This window comes from Bombus affinis, chromosome 2 (assembly GCF_024516045.1).
Source record: "Bombus affinis isolate iyBomAffi1 chromosome 2, iyBomAffi1.2, whole genome shotgun sequence".
Lineage (NCBI taxonomy): Eukaryota > Metazoa > Arthropoda > Insecta > Hymenoptera > Apidae > Bombus > Bombus affinis.
The window spans coordinates 1,657,760-1,681,795 of NC_066345.1; the positions used below are offsets into that span (position 1 = coordinate 1,657,760).

Genomic DNA, 24,036 nt, shown 5'->3' on the forward strand with positions numbered 1-24,036 from the left:
ATTGGAAGCAAAATAAACGTTCTTTTTTTCGATGTCACCATTCTACAGGTTGTTCAGCGAAATGGATGTACATTTTTCAAGTATTTCCGATAGTATAACCAAAAAGCGTTTCAAACAAAAGTTGATGTGTTTTGAACCAGCTACAAATTGAAATATTTAAAATCGTCAGAAAAATACTTCTTTCTATAAATAATCAAGATCAACTTGAACTTTTTTAAATGGCACGATGTATTTTTGATTACGTAGAATTATAACTGATGCGAAGATGATTTCAACGACCTCAAACTATGATCTTCGGTTCAAAAATTTCAATATCGGTTTAATAGCTCAGAACAGTTAGATCAGGCGTTTATAACGACGTTTGTGTTGTCAACAATTTCTATAAATGAAAGAAAATTTTAACTTTGAATGTCTGGAAACACGATTTTGGCAAATACGTCAATATTCCAAACAACTGCTCAACTGGTACAAAATATTAATTGCGCGCTCGAAGGTTTACAGAGTTAAAACGTACTAACGAGAATACATGAATAATTAGATGAGCATAGCTTTACATATAGCAGCGAGGATAATAATTTCAACCATTCTGTAATAAAATTTATCTAATAAAATATCTTCTTTACGCGTCCTTGAACTTGTTAACTCGTAACTGTTACCGGAGACATTGTATATAAACGCGATATAGCCGTTACTATGTATATATATCGCTCGGCAAACTGTATCTTACTTAGTCGTCACTAGATAGACGTATTCGACTTTTTCGAAAACTGATCGTAATTTTTGTCCTTATTTTTGTAATCGTTACTTTCACTAGCTTCATCCTTTTTTCTTCGATGGCAGGATAAGTTAAAATTTATTCCGTTTTAAAAAATTTTACTAATTAATTCTGCAACAAATTTGTAACAATGACTAAAAATTGCTGAACGAATTATAAAACGATATGATAATAGAAATATTTATGGAATTCTTATCGCGTATTTTACGCATCGATATTTTTTTGAAGTAATGAACCAATAGTAGGGAAATATGTGATTATTTTGACTAGCATTACAGAAAATTTAAAACTAATTCCTCAATTATTTTACGTGTATACACATACTTTAAATATCTTTAATTAACGCCCGATATTATATTCTACTTCTAGTATATTCACAGGGCTGTTTAATTAAATTCGCATCTTTAATTAATTTTTATATTTCCCCTTTGTGCGATAATTTTAATTTGTTTATACTTGATTTTCACTAGACTGATACAATGCTTATTATATTGAGTTATCATTAAGATGGAGTATATACATTGTACATGTATAATGGATTCTTTTAAATACGACTATCCTCGCGAACATTCCGGTGGAAAAAGCCAGCATGTGGTTATTTTTTATCGAAACAAATTTCACGGCTACAGTAGACTACATAAAAGCACAACAACTGTGTAAGGGAGAACCGAGAGATAGAGCTTCAGAGAATCGAACGTTTTTTGCTTCTGGACATGTACACGAGGCTAAAAGCTGACGAGAATAACGAGAGGAACGTTTATCGCCCTGATCCGTCACCTCCGGCGCACATGCTGAAGAAATTAAAATTTTTTGTCCATTTCCTCGAACGAACGACCAGTCACCATCCACGGCAGACCGTCGTGGGATTCCAACAAAAAGAAAATAAAAACGAGAAAACGAAGAGGCGTCTGACGCCATCGCCGCGCGATGCTTCCAGAATTCATTAATGGAAATTCTACTCACCGGCATCGTTGTCTTCGATCGCTACTTCTATCTCGCTCTCTTCCGGTAATAGGCGGTAAAACTTTTGAAATTACAGAAAATACGATACGTACCTGCAAATAAAAAGAAATAGACAATCAGTGGAAAATGCAATAAAGTTTCTACAATTGTTCAAAGTAATACGATATGATCGAATATTGACTAAAATTTTGCGCTTTTCAATCTCGGACCGATTTAATGTACATTTCGTGTTATAGGCTCGTAATATACGGATAAACCATTAGTAAAATCGATAAATCTCGTTTGTCGTAGATTTTGAGTTCGAAATAGTTTCATTTTTCCAGATTCCATTCATCCTTGGCATTAGCTATGGTGTACGTTGCTCCAGAAAAAATACGCTCATAAAAAGGATCATAAGTTTCACATTACGTTCATAGATTCATAATTATTGCGATCAAATTGATTCCATATTTTCGTTTTACATTTAAATACTCTCAATCAGTGTGACACATATGTATTGCACATTTTACGAACATGAAGCGTGAAACAATAAACCGCGGTTTTACCGTGGAATTGCAATTGACGTATTTCCGGAGCGAAAACAATCGCCCAATCACGCCTTAACCGTCGATGCACTTCCGCTGTTCAATTACTCGATCACTGGGCTTTAACAAGAGATGCGAACACCAGATTGTTTTGGGAACGGTGAAATTTACATCGAACGAAATGAACATATTTGAACGTACGTTTCTATTATATTTCATAAAATCAAATTCCGTAGAATACAACTGCACGTTCATTTTTGACATTTAACGTATAATACTAATAAGCGTTAGTAAATCACAGACTGTTCGAACATAAGATATATTTAGATACGCGTTGATATGCTATTAAGACGTTAAAATCAATGATCTGAGTCTTACCTTATGTATTGTGTTACAACAGTTGTCAAACGAACCGGTACTTTGAATGTGATATGCTTGTAGGTTAGGTTTTTGCCGGCTCAAATACACAAATGTATATTTCTTTTAATTCACGTTTTCCAACTTTAGATCGCTACAAACTATTACCTTGTATCGTCTAACAAACCGATGAACGATATTGTACGCGTATAATATACATTTTAGTCGTAAAATTACATATCAGACTTCGTTTCACGCTATGTGCGACTCGATGTTACTCGCAAACTCTCGTGTCGGGCTCGTGTAACTTCGTCGTTGTTCGACCAGGTACGTATCTCGATAAATAGGGAGCTACGGTGCGAAAAGATATATAGATACGAGATTTTAAGAAACCATTCGATCGTTTAAATATAATTATATCTTTTATCTACTACGGATTATTATTTTTATATTTCCTTATTTAATATACAAAACTACTATTCAAATAGTGAAACTGTTCTTTTAGCAATAATAATTACGAGAATATGCCGGTTGTAACTACAGATATTGAAATTAGACGAGTACTTATATAGTGGAAATATTTGTATATAAATATAATGATTATAAAGATATAAAGTAAGAATATTTCTCAAAATGCCTGCTCTTTGAGAAGAATACAAATACTTAATATCAAATATAGTAAGTAACATGTTTTAGATATGTAAATGTATAAAGGCTATTCTTTTAAATAAAAGACAATTTAATTGATTGCAATTAGGTTAAATAAAGACTATACATATACAACGATGTTACCGAGGAACACGATACCTAAATAATTTTGAAAATCAAGTTATATACAGTCAATCAATCTAAATCAAAAATCGATAATTTTGCTTACGTCAAATATTTCCGAATTTATGTTACGATACAAATACTACATAGTATCGATGAAATACACCATACTGTGTTTAAAAGTGTTCTAACATATATCCATTATAGTTTGTATATCAGTTTGTACGAATATGTATGGGCAAATATTGGCCATACAATGTTGCCATACACCACACTAAAAAATATAGTAAAATCCATATATATCCATATACATACACATATACGACCATAACCCACACCCATAACACATTACACGTATAATATTATCTACTTCATGAACTTCATAATATAAACCTTATCTCTACCTTAGCTCTAAATTCATTAATTTAACCTACATTTTACCTCTAATCTACATTTTAATCTTGCTCCACCTACAACTAATAAATTACTAGTCAACTGCTACCTTATTTTTCTAAAAGTCTGTAGTAACAAATTGGTTTCGTTTATACTTTGGTTATACTTTTACATTTATATATGTATATTTTTTTTTAGGAAAAGGAATAAATAGTTAATAATAATTAAATTTATATAATCAATAGAAAGTAATAATTGTTCAGTTTGTGTTTCGACTGAAGACCGAAAGAAACAACAAATACAAACAGAATAAAGACATTAGAGAGTGAAACAAGATTTCAGAATACAAGAATCGTCGATCGGTGTTGGTACGACACATAATAAACGGGTTTTCCTTTCGCGCCAGGCGAGAGTAAGAGTAATCCTGCAACTTTCATTTGCAGCACTCGTTCGGCCTCGTGATGTCATAAATATAACTCTGTATCGTAATCCGAATCCGTGTTCTCGTGGTGAAAGGTTCTGATCGAGAAAAGAGGTTAGTATCGTGGGGTATAAAAGCGAACCACAATCGACTAATTGAAATTACATAAATATAGCATTACAATAAAAATTTGTATTCTTAGTATTCGTATAATATGACGTTCTACGTGCGTGGGATTCTTTCGTGAATAGATGCCGGTGAATGTTCGTTATATAAGTATTTTCAATTTATCATATTATATTAATTTCCTTAGCATTTTTAAATACGACAAAAGTTATGATGTAAAATTAGTATGTGAGGAGGAAATAAGCGCATCTTTACGGCAAAATAGAGTACTGCGTTTATATTCTCTGTAATTATGTATGTACGCGTACGTGTATATTTAAATTAAAAATTCGAGGATCACTATTCTTATGGGGAATTGTCGATCCTTGACCTGTTATAGTTACCTACAAATTAGTCGCGCAATAATCAATCTAAATTCAGTTTGAAAAACACAGCCTCTTCGCTTCGCTAAGTTGATATTTTTCGAAGATACTGTCATACGAGAAAATTAGATGGGAAAGTGAAACTGAACGTTTTGTTGGAAATTTTATAAAATCAATTACTTATACCCAGCACATTGTCAACTTTTGTTCTCGGCTCAAATTACCGTGTATTTTAAGGATAAAACTCCTTCTTTACAACGATCGTTTAAAAGTGGTGCTTTATTTTTTGTTGCAGTTTTATTGCATTTATAATAAAAAATATGCCTCCAGCGGTAAAATAACTCAAAGAACACCCCGAAGAAATTGCACAACCAGATTTCTGCCTTACGTGCATATGTTTAATGTGTACCCTCGGTGAATGTGTTTAGCGTGTACCTTTAGTGTGTATGCTTGACGTCTTCTTTATGCGTGTGTATTCAGCATACATGTTGAATGCGTGTGTTTGATATGTGTATTTGGTACGGCACGTTTACGTGATTATATATGTACAGTATGGGCTCACATATTGCGGATAAGCTATCGTAGACATTTGTTATAGCATTTATATCTTGATCAATTAAGTCCAAGTTAATATCAAGTTTCATATTATTAGTACGTATTTTCATATGAGTTCAGAGAACGTGATACTATGAAAATGAAATATGCAACCTAATAGAAAAACGCTTCTTTGGAAAATAAGGTTACGTACAGTTACTTTTTGTAGTCATTGTATTTTAAAGACACGAGGAGCAAGTACGACCGTATAACCTTCTCGCGGTGCGAGTACATACCTTGTTGTTATTCTAATGCCAGCAGCACTCTTTTTAAGGGCAATAAAACAGCGACAAAAAATCATACAGCAACTTTTAAGGAATCATTGTAGAGGGGAAATTTCAATCTTTAAATGCATGGTAATTTAAGTTGCGAAAAAATTTATTACGGTTTTCTATATTTATGTCGAATATTGGTGTTAATTGCGTTTTACGGTTTAGGAAAAAGATTGTTATCCTTCATTATATACATTTCTATCGTTTCATCTGGAAATAAAAAGAATTAAACGCGTGGCAAATTACAACCCCGGTTCTTTTTTGTGTGAGCAATCTCCGCGTAAAAATTTCAAATAAATGTTCAAATAAATTTATACCAAGAAAGCTTACATCAAATACAAGCGTCTGTAGAGTAGAAGCAAGAGAATTTTACAATTATTTTACATATTTATAATTATCGTATATTTAGGATATCTAAAAATTATTGAAAAAATGATCATCATAATATGTATTTCACTGTCATTTACTAACTTGCTACGTTATGAAAGAAATTATATGTGATAGCTGCGTTGGATTGTAAATCGAAACGGTGTAACTTGCAATCCGATTTAATAATTTCCTCGATGAGAGTACGTGTATCGTATAGTGCACATTGACTACGTAAGAGGCCGGAAGTTATTCAGTACGTAAAATTTCTATCCCCGGAAACCACAAAGGTGAAACGACTATGATCAAGGAAGCACTACAGCGTCTCTATACGAGCAGATGGTAATCAATTCTCTTCTCTGCTGGTACAATTAATACTCTTTATTCTACATTCGTGTTTTCGATCGGAGTTTTTAACATTTAATGTTGCTAATATTACGTAAAAATATGTAATGATTGTTTTACCGGAGAGAGGAAACTTTGAAGGGCCAATTTTTGATAATGTTATAACACGAGATTAACTTTATCGCCGAAAAGGATCTACTTAATTTAACAAGATATGTTTTAATTTTAAAACGAGGAATAAATCAGACTAAAACGACTTTGTGTTATAAAGCGCTGTATTATAGGCAAAGTAAATAGAGAACAGTATACAGAAATGAATCTTCCAATTAAATTCGAAAGAAGCCAAAGCACAAGCAAGGCTTGTAGGAATAAAACAATGGACGATCAGCGGAATAAATGAAGTATCACAATATGTAAATGAAGAAGAGCTAAGCCAAAATGTGAGAGGAAAAGCTGGAATCGATCGAACACGTCATAAAATACTGATCAGTGTTTAGTGAACTTAGATCAGAAATATAGACAAATAAAAACAGCATGCTAATTAATTATAATTATGAAAGCGAAGACCGAAGAGGGTGTAAAAAGACAGCATTATTTCATACACGGTGTAGTGCAGTACTATGATAGCGTACCTTCGCTTAGGACAATGTGATATTAATTGCTAGTAATAAGGATAGGAATAAGACTCAGAAAAATAGTACCAATTAACGTTGCAATTAACGTTTTTATGACATGTATTATTAGATCGGGAACGCGTAACTTCGAAAGTGAAACAGTAAAAAGAACGTTAAATAGAGTTCGGTGGAGACGTTGCTAGCAGAGGCTGAGAAAAACTCTCGTTCACCAAGGTTATAAGGACGTAATATGGAAATGTAAGCATTGAAGAACTCCTAACCAAACAAAACGAGATCCTAAAACAGGATCAACGAAAACTGCTTCGGCGAAGATGTAGCCAAAACAATACTAAAAATACTATTTATTTGTCTATGTCTGTTCAAAATTTTCCCAATGGCGGAGGTGTGTAGAAATACGAAAAGTTCGAGGATTCTGTGCACTTAGAATGGAGGATTAATGTATCAACAGCGTATCTGGGCCAAGTGAAACTGGTTATGGAAAAGCCTTGCTACGACGCGACCACTTTTCTTTTGGAAGATGACCAAAACTGGTTTTGACCTTGTCAGGGATTTACCCTTGATGCAGATCGACGATCCTACGTTAATTCTATTAACTTTATATTAAAAAAAACGCGACGATGCTTTGATCAATAACCATAGAAGGATTCGACGACTTTAATCGAATTCAGAAACCGTAATTGCGATCTTATTGCGTGCCAAGATGTGAAAAATTGATTGAAACATACACTATTACAAATCTATATCAATATCGATATCTATTACAAAGTAATAACAAGAGTCCGAACTATAACGCTACAATGGCGACCAAAAGAAAGTTTATAGACTAAAGGGTATAAAAAGACATCACAATTTTACGTAACAGAGATGCATTTATTAGGGACAATGAATAAATGTAATATATAACACAGGTTAGATGACTGTCACCAATATGCCGCAATATGATAGAAGATTTTTAGTACGAAAGTTGTTAAAATTTACAAATTAAATTTCCTTTTGCCTCGACCGTAAAATTGAAAGGGAAAAGAAGATATCTCGGATACGTTGCGTTGAAATCGAAAAACAATTACAAGATCGGTTTCACATATGGAAGTGGAAGGACAAGCTTTCTTTCGTCCAGTCCGTTATTAAAGATACGCGTATAGTAGCATGGAAAGTCCTGGAAATGCGTTAGGGCACTGACACATCCCGGAGGAGTCGAGGTCGACTCCTTTGGTAAGATTAAACAGCCTGTGCCGTGATATACGATGGGTCACCATATAAGGAGAACAATAATTTGAAGTTAAACCATAATATCGTCTGTGAGTTCAGGCCTATACTGCGGGCTTCCTCGACTCTGAGCAACAGACTGGTAAAGAAGACTGTGGAGGTCCCGATTCGTGGAAGTCTCGTACGGTTGCAGTACAAGAGCACCAGTCCGTTTCTTCCTTTCCTCTCTTTTCTCGTCACCCGGACGGCCTCCTCCTTCTCCTCATTCTCGTCTCCCTTCTTTCCTCCCATCGTTCTCTTCTGTTTCCTCTCGCGAATAGTTTCTTTATTTTTATCCTTATCGCACCGACAAGTAAGTCATTCATCTTTCTCTCTTCCTTTCTTTCTCTTTACTACTCGCCGATCCCTTTTCTCGCCCCCTTCCATCTCGTTTCTCTCATACCTTATCCCTTTTTGGATATTCCTCGCGTAGCTGATCCTCGGTCATCAGTCCCTCTATGCTCTCTCTCGTTTCTCTTCTCTCGTCCGTGGATTCACCCTTCTTGCCTTTCTTCCTTCCTAGTTTCTCTTTCGCATTTCTTCTGCATTGCACGTACACTCCCGTTCATAAGTTCACTTCGTGTAACAGATGCTAATTGGTTGACGTTATCAAGAAAGATCGCGCAGTAAACTCGATATGCAGCAGGTACTCAAGAATTTGGCGAATCGTGACTTTGTATGTATTTACGTGGGATAATGACGCAAGGATTCGTAAAAACTCTTGCGAAAGCTAGAGGAGCAGCATGACGAATTAACTGTGTATGTTCATTGTGTATAACGCGTGTTCGAGTTTCGTACGTACATAAAGTAAACATAGAGTAAAGTACTGTATGCATATTATTTTGTTAGCGTAGCTTTGTAGGAAATGAAAATCGAATCTGCAGTGAAAGTTTTAATCTCTCAATTCGAAACTCGTCGAAAATTTGATTAGAATACCAAATTTATGATCTTTCGTAATCGCAGTTATTTTCGTACAGACGAATTTCAAGCTAGATAGTAATTCTTAAAGGTTTTAACAAGCTTATAATCATTTATCATTATCTGTCAATGGCCAAACACTTATGTATAGGGGTATACACATATACATCGACTCCACGCTTTCTCCACAGTGCATCTTTGTCGGTTACAGTCTGCCTGGTCACACATTGCTCTACCCATCGTTGAACGTCTCCTTATTTACAGCGTTACGTTTAAAATATTTGTAAAATTCTGTATCGTCAAACTCCCATTTTATCGATTTGCCAAATACCGACGAGCATAACTATTAACAGATCAGCTAACGTACGCATAGTGCAAATTAAATGCTTTTCTAGTTATGTATTTTATTATAAATGTTATTACACATACAGTATATGTATCTTTTAATCTAAAATGTTATACATATAATCGAAATGTTTAATCTAAAATAAAATTTATTACAGCTTCTTAGTAAATGTCTAAGTCCTAATACTTATGGCTGGCAATTTAAACGTCGTTAAAAAATAAATATTCGCCTTGAATATGTTCAAGTGCGAATTGCCTTTTAAAGTGCAGCGAGGCGCAGTCAGTGGTATATGAATGTGAAAAGAGAGGTTAAGCGTATAATTAATCGTAGGCACGACTAACTTTAACTTTAAAGATCCTTCAAATGTTGCAAATATCAAGTTCTCGTGTTCATTGCTAAGTCTGTGCTTACCTGTGTTTGATGATAGTATAAAGGCAAAAAATGAATAAACAGCAATTTCCAAAGATCTTTTTTAATTACTTCGATGAAAAGTGTGATTTTTTCCCTATAAGCTACAAACGTTTTAAATCGATCGATACAATACATCTTCCATAATTTTCTCGTTTATAAATATTTCTTTCGTTAAAAAATAAAAAATAAAGCTATATGCTGTTTTTGGTAAAATTGAAAAGATCGAAAATATTTTAACAGCGAACTTAACGTTCCACTCGTACATTGCAATTATACGACCTAGTCGATTTATCTTGTCCCTTCAACAGCGCTATGTCCATGGATATTTTTCTTGCATAGGAAGAAAACTTTTTTGCCCCATACCAGCTTTGTCAAATGTAACCCTCGACCAACACGGTACAACGAAATTACAAGGACACCTATTTTTCAAACTCCAGAGGAACCTCAATTAGTATCTTTTCTTTCAGAGCAGCCTCGACTAAATTGCTCGGGAACTTTCACCCTCTAGCGACGCTCCAAAATATTCGATTTCGTCGTCAGCAGCTTTACCACAAAGCTACCACAATGGCAGCTATTAAGTTTAGTTTTCCCATCGAATCGGAAGAATCTCGTCGACTGCCTGCTACAATCGACGGCGAGATCGTGAGATTCCGTTTCTCTTTTTTTTTTCTGGACATATAGCACGGTCGTAGTTCGACACAAAAGAAAGAGAGAGAGAGAGAGAGAGAGAGAGAGAGAGCGAAATGACTTAAGAAAACGCTGTGGAAAATTTTCGAGACGGTCGATCTTTGGTTTTCTGATTGGCAGAGTACCAGAACCGTCGCTGGGCCTTGGGACCCCTCCTGATCGCCTTTGGGGTTTTGTCGGGGACAATAGAAGACCGTTAAACGTGCTATGGGTTAAGGATAGAGGCTCGAACCAACCATGGGAAGCCCTGAATCGAGGGTAGACGCGAAGCAGCAGGATCTAAGCCGATGGACCCGTGAGCAAGAAGAAACTGGTTTACCTGCCTCATCCTTTCTTCTTTGCTCTTTTCGCCTCTGCTTCGATCATCCACCGTGCATCACCGAAGAAATATCTTTTCACCAATAAGCGTTATCTTTTAATTTTTATTCTTGCACGTTCAAGCGTAATGCGCTGATTTATATACTTCACCAGGCAATTAATTTGTCGAAGAGAATTAATTTTGAAAAGAAGCACGATTACATTTACTTTTCGCAGAGGCGAGTTTAAAAAGAAAAGAGCTGCACAGCAGCTCGAAGATGAACTTTGAAATCGAAGAGTATCGAAGAGCCAGCAAAATTGCATTTAATTGTATTTTAGTAAATGATCGTTTATTATTATTTACTATTATTTATCGTATCGTCATATTATTTGCTACTTTAGTAAAGCGTATGTATGATAAAAGTTTGTATGTAACATAGTATATGATATTCGGTCGACGAATCAACGAATTTTCTCTCCCATTGTAAGCAACAAATTTATTTTTAATGGTAATCGTAGAATGAAAATACAGCCTGTACAATGACAACTAAATTTTGCTCTACCGTTACAAATTGCATATTGTTCGATGTTAGGCACGTGACGTTTGCGTAACGAATCGCTTAAAACCGTACAGACCTTTTTTAGCTTCTGTGTTTCAAAAAATTCTTTTCAAAAAGTACTTTTCAAGGTTCCCAGAATATCAACGTTTGTTACTACAAGTTACTTTAATCTTTTCGAGCAAAGTAAAATTTAAACAAAAATACGGAAACGACGCTAGATCGCTTAAAATTATCAGTCGAAAACGATCCAATATACAGATAGAGGGTTAAGATACGCAGTGCGTGTTACAAGCTGACAATAAGGATATTTGCACGAAACGTGTCAAAATATCTTATTCAGTTTCCCGAGACAATTTCACAGTGAAAAGTAGGTAGTTAGACAAAAATAGGAAGATAAAAATTGACTCGGAGAAGTATAATTTCGAAATAATTTCAAAATTAACTCTTATTCATTCTATATCATTATGTACCTGTGGTTTGGTGAAGAATGCGAAGATCGAGGTGCAGGGCCTTGCTTCTTACGAGCGAGAGAGAGAGAGACAAGACCAAAGGTAAAGAGAAAGAATGAAATAGAATACGAGAGAGGAAAAAATAGAGGGGCGAAAGAGGTTCGGAGGACAATAATCGTCCGGATATGCTCGCATTTCATATTCGTTCCCAGAGTATGTTCGATATAAAGACATGTGATAATGGAAATGACCTATATATACATATACGCATACGCAGGGTATCTGATTTTCATCGATCCACGTAAATATTTCCCAAATACACTGTTGAAAGAAGTATGTCAAATAAAACTTGTTCTGTCTCAAGGGCGACGTCTTACGATGACCACCAGATTTGTCTAGGCGCGGGCGTTCTCGAGATCCCAAGGTGACCTTCGTTTCTTTAAATGGAAGTATGCATCTTTCTTATACACCGCTCCATGTATTTTTTAGTTTTCTATAAAGTTCTCTAGAAAACAGTATCGAGGTATTTGTATATGAAAATGCTCGGTTCGAAAGATATTTCAATATTAATTTTATCAAATCGTAACGAGTGTATGAAAGACAAGGGAAACGTAAATATAAAAGCACAGTCTTATCTTTCCTTGTTTTTCACACGATAAGTTTCACGAGATTAAAGTTAAAATACTTTCATGAACTCGTCGTTCTTCGATCAAAGCACTTTAATACTCTTTTGTAGAGAATTAGAAAATGTATCGAATGGTATTTAAAAAACTCTATAAAAGATGTACGTTTCCATTAAACAAAGCAGGTCACCCTGAAATCTCAAAGTCTCGCCCATCTGGATAACATTCGTGACTATGGCAGGACGTTCCCCTCGAAACAAAGTAGATTCTATTTGAAACAATTTTTCGAGTAATGTATAGCTTAGAGGTATTTGCGCGGGTCGATTAAAACGAAACTACCCGTGTATCTTACATTTGTCGCAACGGTGACGCAACTCAAAAATCTCGATTTTAAGGAAAACGAGCTTCGATGCTCCGAACTGTTATAGTTTCGTGACGATGCAGTAGCACAACTGCTCCCGTGTGATGAATTTTCAAAGGTCGCTTATGGGACTTTACCCCTAAAAAGCTTCTTCCGTACCAATAACTCAAAAAATACAAATTTTCAGTTATATCGTTGTTCCAGCAGGAGAACGATACGTAGATATAAATATATAAAATTGCATATATAATTGTCGACCATATAAGCTTCCAATTCTAAGCTACATATAGGAGAAAGATAAAAATTTTTTTTTTTTTTTTATTTATTAGAATATTTACAATCAATTCTCGTTGAGAATTTTCAGTAACTTAATTTGGAAATTCTTGGAAAGATAAAATGCATAGAATATTACCGCGGATACAATTTGAAAGATACAATTACATGTCTGTTTTCGAGTGTTTTATTCGATCAATCAATTTGATAATTAGAGATATACGTATTTTATTTTAGATTCGCGTTGCACATACAAAAGTCGAAGCAAAAATTGAAACGTCTGACAAACATCGTTATCTGTTTTCGATTTTATAGATGTATTTAATCGACCGTGGTTAGAGGCAATACGCGTTTTATTTTATTTTCTTATTCCACATACGTCGTAATTAAGATTCACGCATACTCGCAACTGACATTACCCGTGTCTTATCGTAGCTGTTCGCATGTAATTCTGTAATCACATGTTAATCAGGTGAGATACGTAAGCGTGTAATGGGACAAGCGATTTTATAACCGTTTATTTTCCAGCTCGAATGTCCACCTCGATAAAGATTGATCGTGCGTCACGTCGTAAATAAATTTATAGACTTTATCGGTCAAACCGAATGCTTTATTGCTTATCAGAATTACGTAAAACGAAATTTTTTATAAACTCAAGACGTGTAACTTATTTTGGTTGGTTATACTTGTGGTTACTCTATGTGCTAGAATGCGTGTTACATGTTTCATACCTTTACGCACTTCACCTTGAGAAATAAACGGGTTTTAAAAACGGACTTTTAAAATAAACCGTTCAATTCATTCAGTTTTCAACAATTCGTACGATGTAGGATCTATGTCGTACTGATCGTATGTCAGCGGAACCTCCATCCTCGTGTTTGAACATGCGCGTCGATAAATCTGCTTTAATTATTCCATCGAGTAAGAAAATCTGTCCTGGCACTTACAGTCTTTTCAGGGAAACTACGTAATAGATTAACGAACTACGTTATCATCGTCAGTATTACGTTCCTCTTTAAAGCGTAAAATTCTTTTCACCGTTAATTAACAGATTGAAATATTAAAATAAAAATATTGTACAGTTATATAAAGTAACGTAGTACAGGTATTTACTGTATCAGTATAGTACAATAAATTAGTTTCGTTTGCATCGTTTCGCAAAAATTGCATCGCGATGCATCGTTATCCATAAAACTTTAGTTTTCACAGTCTATTTACTTGCAATCTTCAAATTGGAACGTTTAAACGAAGGACGTAAAAAGAACAGAGAGTGCGTGATGAAAATATGAATGGAGGATATTCGAATTTGGAAGATATCGAGAACGTCAGCTGTAGACCGCGTTTAACCACCCGTACACGCATTTTCCGGTTCTATCTTTCTCTTTTCTTCGTTTATCCAGCTTTGAGCGAGCCATAGCTTGGTCAATGGAACAGACGTCCAGCGTCAGGTTGAAAGTTCTTGGTTTCGGATTTCCGTGTAATACGAGCCTCGCTTGGCACATGAAACAGCCAGACTCGCAACGAATGATATATTTATTATCCTACATTAATTAGAGCAAACAGTATAATTTTCCACCGTTGTATACATTCCGTGCGGATATTTTTCGATTATCGTATAACGTGAATTTTTCTGATTACTTTTGATTTTCGTTACTTTACGAAATCTTCAAAGCCTCTCGATATCGTCGAAATAAATTACACGGACGAGTGAAACGAATAACTTGGAGTAACAAGGGAACGGAGTAATCTCCAGCGTAGGAGGTAAATACATATTTTCACGAACACTAATTCTTCATTCAGATTAGAGTGGAACGTGAACTCATAAAAAGTTACGTATTCCATTTTCATGTTTCAACATTTACCTTTGCGGTGGAATTGTATTTACGCGAATTTGTCGAGGGACGAACGGTTTATAATTGAAATTCGTATAATAGCAACTCGACGATTTTACTCGTTACTTATTGTTTTTCGCTCGCGTAATAGGTGCGCGCGTTCGGACAAGAGAATCCAACCAGCAAAAATTCAGTTAATCGAGCGAGTCATTTAATCGATTAAAATTTCGTTCCAATAAACGTAGTTCGGATAAACGGAATCCCACTGTACGATATTTTAGTCATTATTCGTCTTTCGTATATTAAAAATGTAATTTTTAAGTAGATTTTTGTTCTCGTAATCCGATGGCTATTTAGCGCTTCGTTGTTGCATTAATTATCAAGATAAACACGTTCGATAACCACAAAGGAATATTGACAGAATTCATTTAGGAGAATCGTACATGCAGTTAATTACCCGCACAGTTTACAATTATATGTACGTGATATATGTATTAGACAATCATGGGCTGCTGTATTTGGTCATGTTCTTGGTCAATGAATGCATCTCATATTTATGTATGTATTTATCGCGTTGCTATTCGAATCTGTGCTTTTATTCGTATGATTTTTATAGCTTACTTCGCAACTACGGATATCTTGCCTTATCGAATTAATAAGAACGATTAAAAATTGATAAAATGATAATAATAAGAATCGTTGTCGATCGTAGTTAGGAATTGCGACGTATAGAATTTCTTACCGAAACGAAATGAAAACAAAATTCAAGAAATCGTATAATGTGGAAAAATAAAAAATGTTAGTTTTGAAAGCAAAAATTTACGAATCATTTTATATTCGTATATTAACGCTAACAGATGGTGGTGGAACTTTAACGCGTCCTTGATTTTATGCATTTGTTTAAGAGATAGAATTCTTGTAGATATATAATCATCAGTTTTTATAATACGTATTCCTTAATTATAAAATTTGTATAAAAATTGCGCGTATAATACTAAGAAAGATAGATATAACGAACTGGTTAAAGGAATCAATTAATGGAAACTCGATAACATTTGTCGATAAAAATAGTTTCATCGATACGCTAACTGAATCGATATAAGGTTGAAGCAATATTAACGCGTAAAATTTGTTTTAACTATTATCGTAAAATTTCATGTCCACTTTGTTTCTTTGAGGAAAAGTCCCATTGGGTTTATCCTTTCTTATCGAGGGCTCGTCGTTAACCCAGGATTATCCGTTAGCGAGATATCCTCAACCCGCTTCTCTTTTTATGATATTTCTATCCCTTTCTTAGGTCGGCGGAACTTGTTCTCTCAATTTCTATCAACGATAAATAAAAAGTACATTTTTACAACGCAGTTCGATATTTCATTAAAATATGCTTACCGTCAAATGCGACGTATAATAACAAATACATTTTGCATTCGGTAGAATTTCGGTTTCCTGGTTAGTTGAGAAAAGAAAAGAAATAATTAGTAATCTTAACATCTTATACTTGATTTATCCTTAGCAAAGAATGATAGCGTTGATACGAAATTCGTCGTATCGATGAAATTTCAAATATATATCGAAGTTTATGCTTAGTTCATAATTGTCTTCTCGTTAACACCTTTAAAGTACCGTTCGAAACATATTTCGTCGAATGGCTGCAAATGACAGAAAAATAGCGGAATCGCGTTACGCGCAGCACTTTGTGCATTTACTTACTTGGCTCGCGCTCAGGAATCATCGTTTCATAATTGTTGGTAAAGTACCCGCGGGAACAATCGTTGCGAAGGCGTTGCGATATTGCGATCACGTAACCTTTACGTACGTATTTCCGTGGCAAAAGAGTATGCTTCCGTGAGTACCTGCCTGTACAAATTACGTTGGATTGTGATTTCTTACATGATATGGTGTACACGCGTGGAAATTGGATTAACATTCGTAATTTATGCGCTCCTGAAATTTCCGCAATGCGACGACCTAACTCTTGTCTTGTACGGCCTCGAAAGCAGCTTTCTCTTGTACGCCGATTACACGCACGGTGATGTCTCGCGTGTTTCTAAAGGTTATCTAGTCGGGGACATATTTATTTCTCCGGACTGGAAATATCCAATGACCTTGAAATACGATGCTCATTTACAGCCGCTAATCGCGCCTAAGTTGAATACAAATGTACACACAGTCATTCACATCGGTCTTCAAACACAGTACTACGCGTGTAGTTGTCAGTCCGTACGAGACCGGATGGAGCCAAAATCTATCGTTGCCTGATTTCGAAGTGATTTAAATATCGCGTTGTTTCTTCCATAAAAATATAAACCAACTATAGTAGCTAAAAGCAACCCCTAAAGTCGGTCTTTACGAATTTCCAGTCGCACAAACGAATCCTGTTGGATATCTCGGATCTTCGTTTAGACAACGAATTAAACTGGAACGAAAACAACCAGAGAGAACGAAACAAACAGAAATTACTATAAACTCGATGTACCAGTTTGAAACGAGATACTCGAAATGGCGCAGAAACATCAAATTATTAATACATGTATAAAATCATTATTAAACCTACATCTGTACGTTATTAAACCATGGTTGAATTATTATTAAACCACTATTAAAGTTTATCAAACTTATATGAACGGATCACGAATCCGAGGTACCGCGGGCCAAATCAAACGGAAGAAAAAGGAAATAGAAAATGCCGAAAGGATCGTCTTAAGACTCTAAACGCGTCGGTTTGTTAGAATTGTTAGAAACGACGATATAAAGAAAACGTTAAAAGTTCCCACAGTCGAAGAAAAAATTACAAGATACGCCAGAGCACACCTAGGTAGAATAAACAAACGTACTTGCTAAAAACTGTTACACAAACTTACCAAGAGGCATCTTGGTAAGAGGCTTCTTACCGCTCCTTTTGTTTACTCGTGCTCACACGCTGACACGTGCACACATGCACACATGCACACATGCACACATGCACATAGAACGCATAGAAGATTCCAGCGATTGCCGATAACTGAATCGGATTGCACGCGATTCTTTTTAATCCCTTTAAAGAAATATAATTGATTGTACTCGACAATTGGGAACATTTGATAAAAGGGATAAAAAACGCTTATCCTAACTTGAAAATATGTAAACAATTTCTTCCCAATAATAACGTTTAATCGTATAAAAATGGTAGATTTATTTAGAGCGGTTGATTTTGTCCATAAGTATCAAAACACAAGTCAATGATGAAGATCAATCATGAGAGTGAAACGTTTCGAAATGTTGGCTGATCGTTATGTCGATATATATTATATTGAAGTGACACTAGGACAGCTTCATTCTTGTCTAAAATCATAATACTTGGCCGGTAATAGCTTTCCAACGTGCTGCAGGTACCAGCATCGAATGCGTACATTGTACGTTCTAAAGCGAAAGCCCCGTGGAAACGGGCATCTTTGAGGAAAAGACGCGCGTTCGTAGAAAATTTAGGGAACGCGTTGATACAGAATTATATTACACGACGAAGAATATTAAGCGCGGATGAAAGCCGCAGGAATATGGTGGAGTGTTATAAATACGTCAAAACCTTCAACGTGCGTCGCTTGAAGATGCAACAGTTCGCAAAAAAGGGGCAGATGCGCGTATGTATCAAACTAAGGGATTGGAAAAAAGACACGAGTGGCAAAAATCTGCGTGTCAAAAGCTATTACCATGTACGTACAACTTGCTATAAGTAAATAACTTTGATAGAACGCTTCAGCTTTTTTGGCACGAAAGGCATCGCAAAAGATACAGCAACGTATCGTTACGTTTCCTCGATCCTTCGGTTAGAAAATAAGATTAAAATGCGAATTTCAGGATACAAGGGTCGTTCATTTCATTCGCGACTTTCATTCGCGATCGAAGCGTAATTAAGAGGCGTATAAGCGTAGTAGATCAACGAGACAAGAAGTCACGCGATCATCGACAGCGAAACAAAGGACCACGTTCGTCCGGAATTTTGGCACGACGTTCAAGGAATTTCGATTCGAGATCATCTCCGCGGTATCCGCGTGTGTCCGCGCGAGACGCATGTGGCCGCGTCTCCGCATCTTGTTGCGTGTGCAGTAGTGTGCCGGCTGGTATTCCAAGCTAGGCGTTTTGCGGTTGTAGTCCGCTGCAGTTGCCAGGATCCTACAAGTGGTTGACCCTGGCCGCGACAGTCTGCCAGCCGACTGTCGAGGTCCGCGCCAACAGTAAACCATGTCCCGAAGGCTTTTTCGAGATTCTTCCCTTCGTTTCCGTTTTGAACAGGTGTACGCGCCACGGACGCTGCTCTACAAACTGTGAAACTAACCGAACAATTAGAACCGTTCCATTACTGCTTTTTACTCGAGTACCGCTCGCGTTTCCATTTCATACCAAGTCTCTTTCATACCCTTTTCTCTTCTTTTTTCTTGCCCGCCTTTATCGAGACGGTCATAAAAATTGATCGTTATAGTCGAAAAGTGGGTTGACAAACTAATTTTCCTTCGTAAAATACACGGTGACGGACGAAAGAGAGTTTGAAAGATTTCATTCTAGTATAATTTTACTGTATTTTTAGAAAACGCAATTCTATTTAACAAGACCAATTAATAGACGCGATACATAAGCTGTAAAATATACTCGTCGTATCGTTTCACGAAATTATATAAGGTACGTATCGATTTACTGCTTTGGCGCTAAATTTCAAAAATGTCACGAAATGGGGGTGACCACTTTCGTACGTCGCGTATATCCAAAAATACACGACCGTTATACAGCTACGAATAACGCAATAATAACGAAGTATGCAATACAAAGTCACCAATACTCGTAAATTGCAATCTTAAATTTTCTTTTAGAGGCGTGCGAGAAGCCGAAAATATCGGGTCTCTTCGAGAATTTTTTTCCAGATCCGATCGATTCCCAAAAGTATTTCGAGACTCGACGATATCCGGATTTTCGAAAACTTCGAGAAACTGAATCGCATTTCGCGATTAGCTGTCAGAAGTTTTTTTTATTATTATTATTTAACTTGTATCTTAAATTTGTTCAGCTGGACATTTGGTAAATTTTTCTAACTTAATTGCTAAATAACACGTGGATGGCTACCCCCAGCGGGATACCATCTTCCAGTTTGACTATTTTATTTCTTTAGTCAGGTCAGTGGGGCGTTTTCTTTTTAGTCTTCTTTCTATCAGAGTTAGCTGTCAGGCGTGAGTACGTATTTTACACCATATCGTAAATACACCTACGAGATCACGTTATACGTGTCAAACTGTATCCATTATTCCATATGTATTTCTTTAAATTTTTCATTCACGTAGCTTGATTTAATTTAATCCTTTTTCGATCGGAATTACGATATTAATAAACCGACGTTAATAAATTAAATTTAAAACACGTTTTGTAAGATAGAAACACGTTATATATATACATTTTCATTTCAGATATTACGTCATTTACGACACATTTATGACATTTACGATTTACCACACGAACTACATTTAAGACACATGTGGCGTGTATAAAATGAAAAATTCCTGTCTTTACCTACCTCTGCTTGCTCTGCAATGTCTATCCATTTCATAACTTTGTCGTATCAATAAAGCCAGTTTCCAAATGAAATTTTTTTTCTCGATCCTCGCTCGAATGACATTTGAGATTTTTCTTTCCTGCAAATGTTTTACGATACGGTTAAGCCCAAAAGATGTTGTTTCTTTAGCCGTCTTCTGTTTAGTTTGTCATCAACTTTTGTTGTTAGCCGATTGGGATGTTTTCCTATTTTTAAAAAGGGGTTCTTTTCGGTATCTTTTAGTGTACTTTGCTATTCCTTCAGGCACACACGATGTTTTTAAAGCTTTCCGTATATCCTCATTTCTGAGATACCATGGTGCATCTATCGTGGATTTTACTCGGAATGCTTCCATCTTGGCTATATATCTGTTTACTGGCATGCCCGGTAATTGTACTCCGTAGGTCCAAATAGGTTTCGTTATTACTCGCTTCATTCGCAGTTTATTTTCTAGACTCGCTTTGGACTTGTGGCTGGTTAGCCGGTACATTTTGCGACTTTGGACTTTCATATTTTCGATATGATATCCTGTCGATTTTTCCCGTTGTTTACCTTTATACGCGCAATGTCGTGTTTTCGTAGTGTAAGAATTATGAAATTTCGTTTGCGTTTATTGTTTTATTTGCAAGCCGCGTTTCTATCTTTGGAACGCAGTTTTCTAACGCTGCGTTTGCTATTTGGCTGTCGTGTTATCCTCAAATGTACATATTTTTTGTTATTTCATGCGGCCTGGCGTTCTCGACGTTGTCGAGAAGCCCGATATTCCCGAGTCTGGAAATACTTTCGGGACCCGACCCGACCCAACCCGATCCAGACATCGGCTTCCCTCGACATTTTCGGGATCTCGCGCATCTACTTTCCTTCGTTCGTAACTGTGCCTTTCAGAAAGTTTTACTACTGCCGTTGCCTTAATTTATTTGCTTTCTCTAACAAGTGAAAGCTTCGGAATTGCGAATGATCCAAAAGTTACGCAACGGAATGCGAACTACTCTTGCCACTGATCAACCAACGATTTATGTGTTCTTCCCCTATCAGCATCGTTCCATTCAAGTAAAAATGGTTTGTATTCAAGGGCGCCCCATGTAAGATTTCGTGCGCGGTAAAAGTTATCGTCGACCTTTCTACAATTTCAGTCACCCATTGTTCCTGGTGCTATAACTTTGATGAGAATCGCTACCGGGCGACGCGCGCTATAAATTGAGTTTTAAACGTCCGCATTAACGTTATTAATTTCAGATACTTTCCGATGGGAGGAGTATCATCGTATTAACCTACCAAAGTGTTGAAAATGTTTGTCAAATGTTCGTATATCAAATAAATCGTAGATCGTCAAAGGTTTAAAAGAGAAATCTGTTAATTACGCACAAAACAGCCGAGCACCCCGAGTAACATGGACTTTGTCCGAGGCGTGGGAGGATCGTAGTTCGAAATTCTTTGGAAAAAGGTCTAACCTAACCTAACCTAACTCTATGCCCTACTCTTGTCGGGGACGCAATCCTATACAAGTATACAGGCAGTTTCGTTTTTAACTTTTTATGTCGGAGTAAATGTAACGTATCAAATATCATTTTTTTTTTTTCGTCGTAACTTTTCAACCACGCAAGATGGTATTGCTGTAAATTCGAAGCGAACTTCCAGGTACTGAGGGACAATTATACCTGTATACACCCTGGTGTCTCGTTTATCTTATCCGCTCGAATATTTTCTTTATTTTTGCAGATACAAAAGAAGGTACGAGGAAAAGGTTGTTTGGTTTAGAACTACGAATATAGCGGTTCGTGCTTTCCCTTCAAGATCATCTTTTTCGAGCGTTTCAAGGTTGTCGACGATTTCTCAATAATAGTGGAATATTTATCGTCGTTAAATTTTATCATCGTTTTATCGTAGTTGGTAAAAAATGAATTTTAAACATATAGATAGGTATTTACGTGTGTTTATATCTTTTAATGTTTAAAACATCGGCAGTTGACCAAGGTGGTTATTCTCGTTCTTGCGGAAGTTCCTTTGTCCCTCGCCGATATCCTATGCGACTTTGACTGCATACGTTATTAACCGTAAAAGATGGAGAAAGATTTCTTACTAAAGTATCTTGCGCTATTAATTGTAGTCCAGAATCTGGAGATTCAGCATCGGAGAGAAATGCGTGCGAGTGAAGTTCGAAACGATTGCTACCACTGGTAGACGGTGTGCCCTTAACGCGGTATCTTTGGCAGCCGTTACGAGGAAATCCTTTTTCAAGAGATGTTCCGAGAAATGGTTCTTGGAAGGAAATTCTTATCCGAACAAAATCCTCCGACCCAAGTCTCAAACGGTACGAACCATTCCATCTTCAACGAGGGTGGCCGATTGTTTAGGTTGGAATCTGAAGAGGCGTGGAAGGTATTCTGGCTGTTGGCTTGGGTATATAATTCGGACGTGCAAGGGACAACGTTGGGTGTCGAGTTTTCAAGGATACCTCCGGTTCGGTATCTCCGGTTTAAGCCATGTGGAAGCAAGATAATAAATCAAACTTTTCCCAAAAGACCAAACTAAGTTCTATACGCATACTGCATAATATATCGTGTTATTTTTTCGGTACAGGTTATTCAGTTTCGCTTCAGTTTCAGATCTGCCCTGAACAAGCGAACCGAAATATTGCGTTAAAAATTATGCGAAATATGAAATTTACGTTATAATGCTGGCTTTATTTTTGACAGTGTATTAACGTAACGCATCTGTCTCCTCCGTTTAAATAAGATTGGACTAAATTTTTTATCGACGGTATCTAGACTACAACAAGAAACATCCTTTGACGAAGGTATAATATTTCAAAGACCCGGACATATATATCAAATTAGTTTTATCTCTCTTTCGACGACTGTTTGAAATATGTATAGAGATTGCGAGAGCAAAGGAATGAATTTCAATCGTATCGGTATCGCACAAATATCTACGTCGTTGCAGAATGCCAAACATGGAAATATTAGTGGAAAAATAAGTACTAGTAATGACATCATCTTGATGCACGTGTAACAATTATGGTTACACACCTGCGTCACACTTGGCAGCATGTTTGTACGCCGTCTACGACATATACATTCCATTCTAAACGACGTTTATCTACCTCGCTGTTGTATGCTGTTCTCGTCCGTGTTGGCTACGTCAACGAGCATCGGACAAAATTTTCTTTACCTATTAAATAATTGATAAGAAATTAAAATAATATCCGAGTTGCGAGTGAGAGTGAAATTTCTTGAATAAAAGTCGTTTAAACGATGTTAACAATAATTTATTTGTTATTTCTTATTTGCAAATGAAATTTTATTCCTTTATTTGGATTTAGTTGGCAAACAAATTTTATTTTGTACAATGAAAAAATGGTTAACTTGATACGCTTATTTTTCAATAGACAAATCACATTTTTATTTTTAAAACTACTGGTTTTTCGGACAGCTTGTCCGAAAGTCTATTTGACTTTCGCGTATTCTTCGCGGCTAACAGATATTATTAAAAGTTGCAAAAAATAAATTTGCTCAACGCTCGACAAATGACAAAGAAAAATAAATAAAAATAGTAAATACAAAATAATTTTTTATT

General features: G+C 36.0%; 1 protein-coding gene across 4 annotated transcripts in view; it reads right to left on the reverse strand.

Annotated features, from left to right (window-relative positions):
- Positions 1-24,036, reverse strand: part of LOC126925433 (brain tumor protein) — a 153,699-nt gene that overhangs the window by 92,071 nt on the left and 37,592 nt on the right. For 2 of the 4 annotated variants that reach the window (XM_050741013.1, XM_050741022.1), the window contains exon 1: positions 2,641-2,978. The exons of 1 other annotated variant lie outside the window; for it this stretch is intronic. The gene's annotated coding sequence lies outside the window, so the exon portion shown is untranslated. Of the gene's footprint in view, positions 1-1,738; positions 1,758-2,640; positions 2,979-24,036 lie in introns of those variants that run through there. One more of the 4 variants, XM_050741031.1, reaches the window with a different exon arrangement.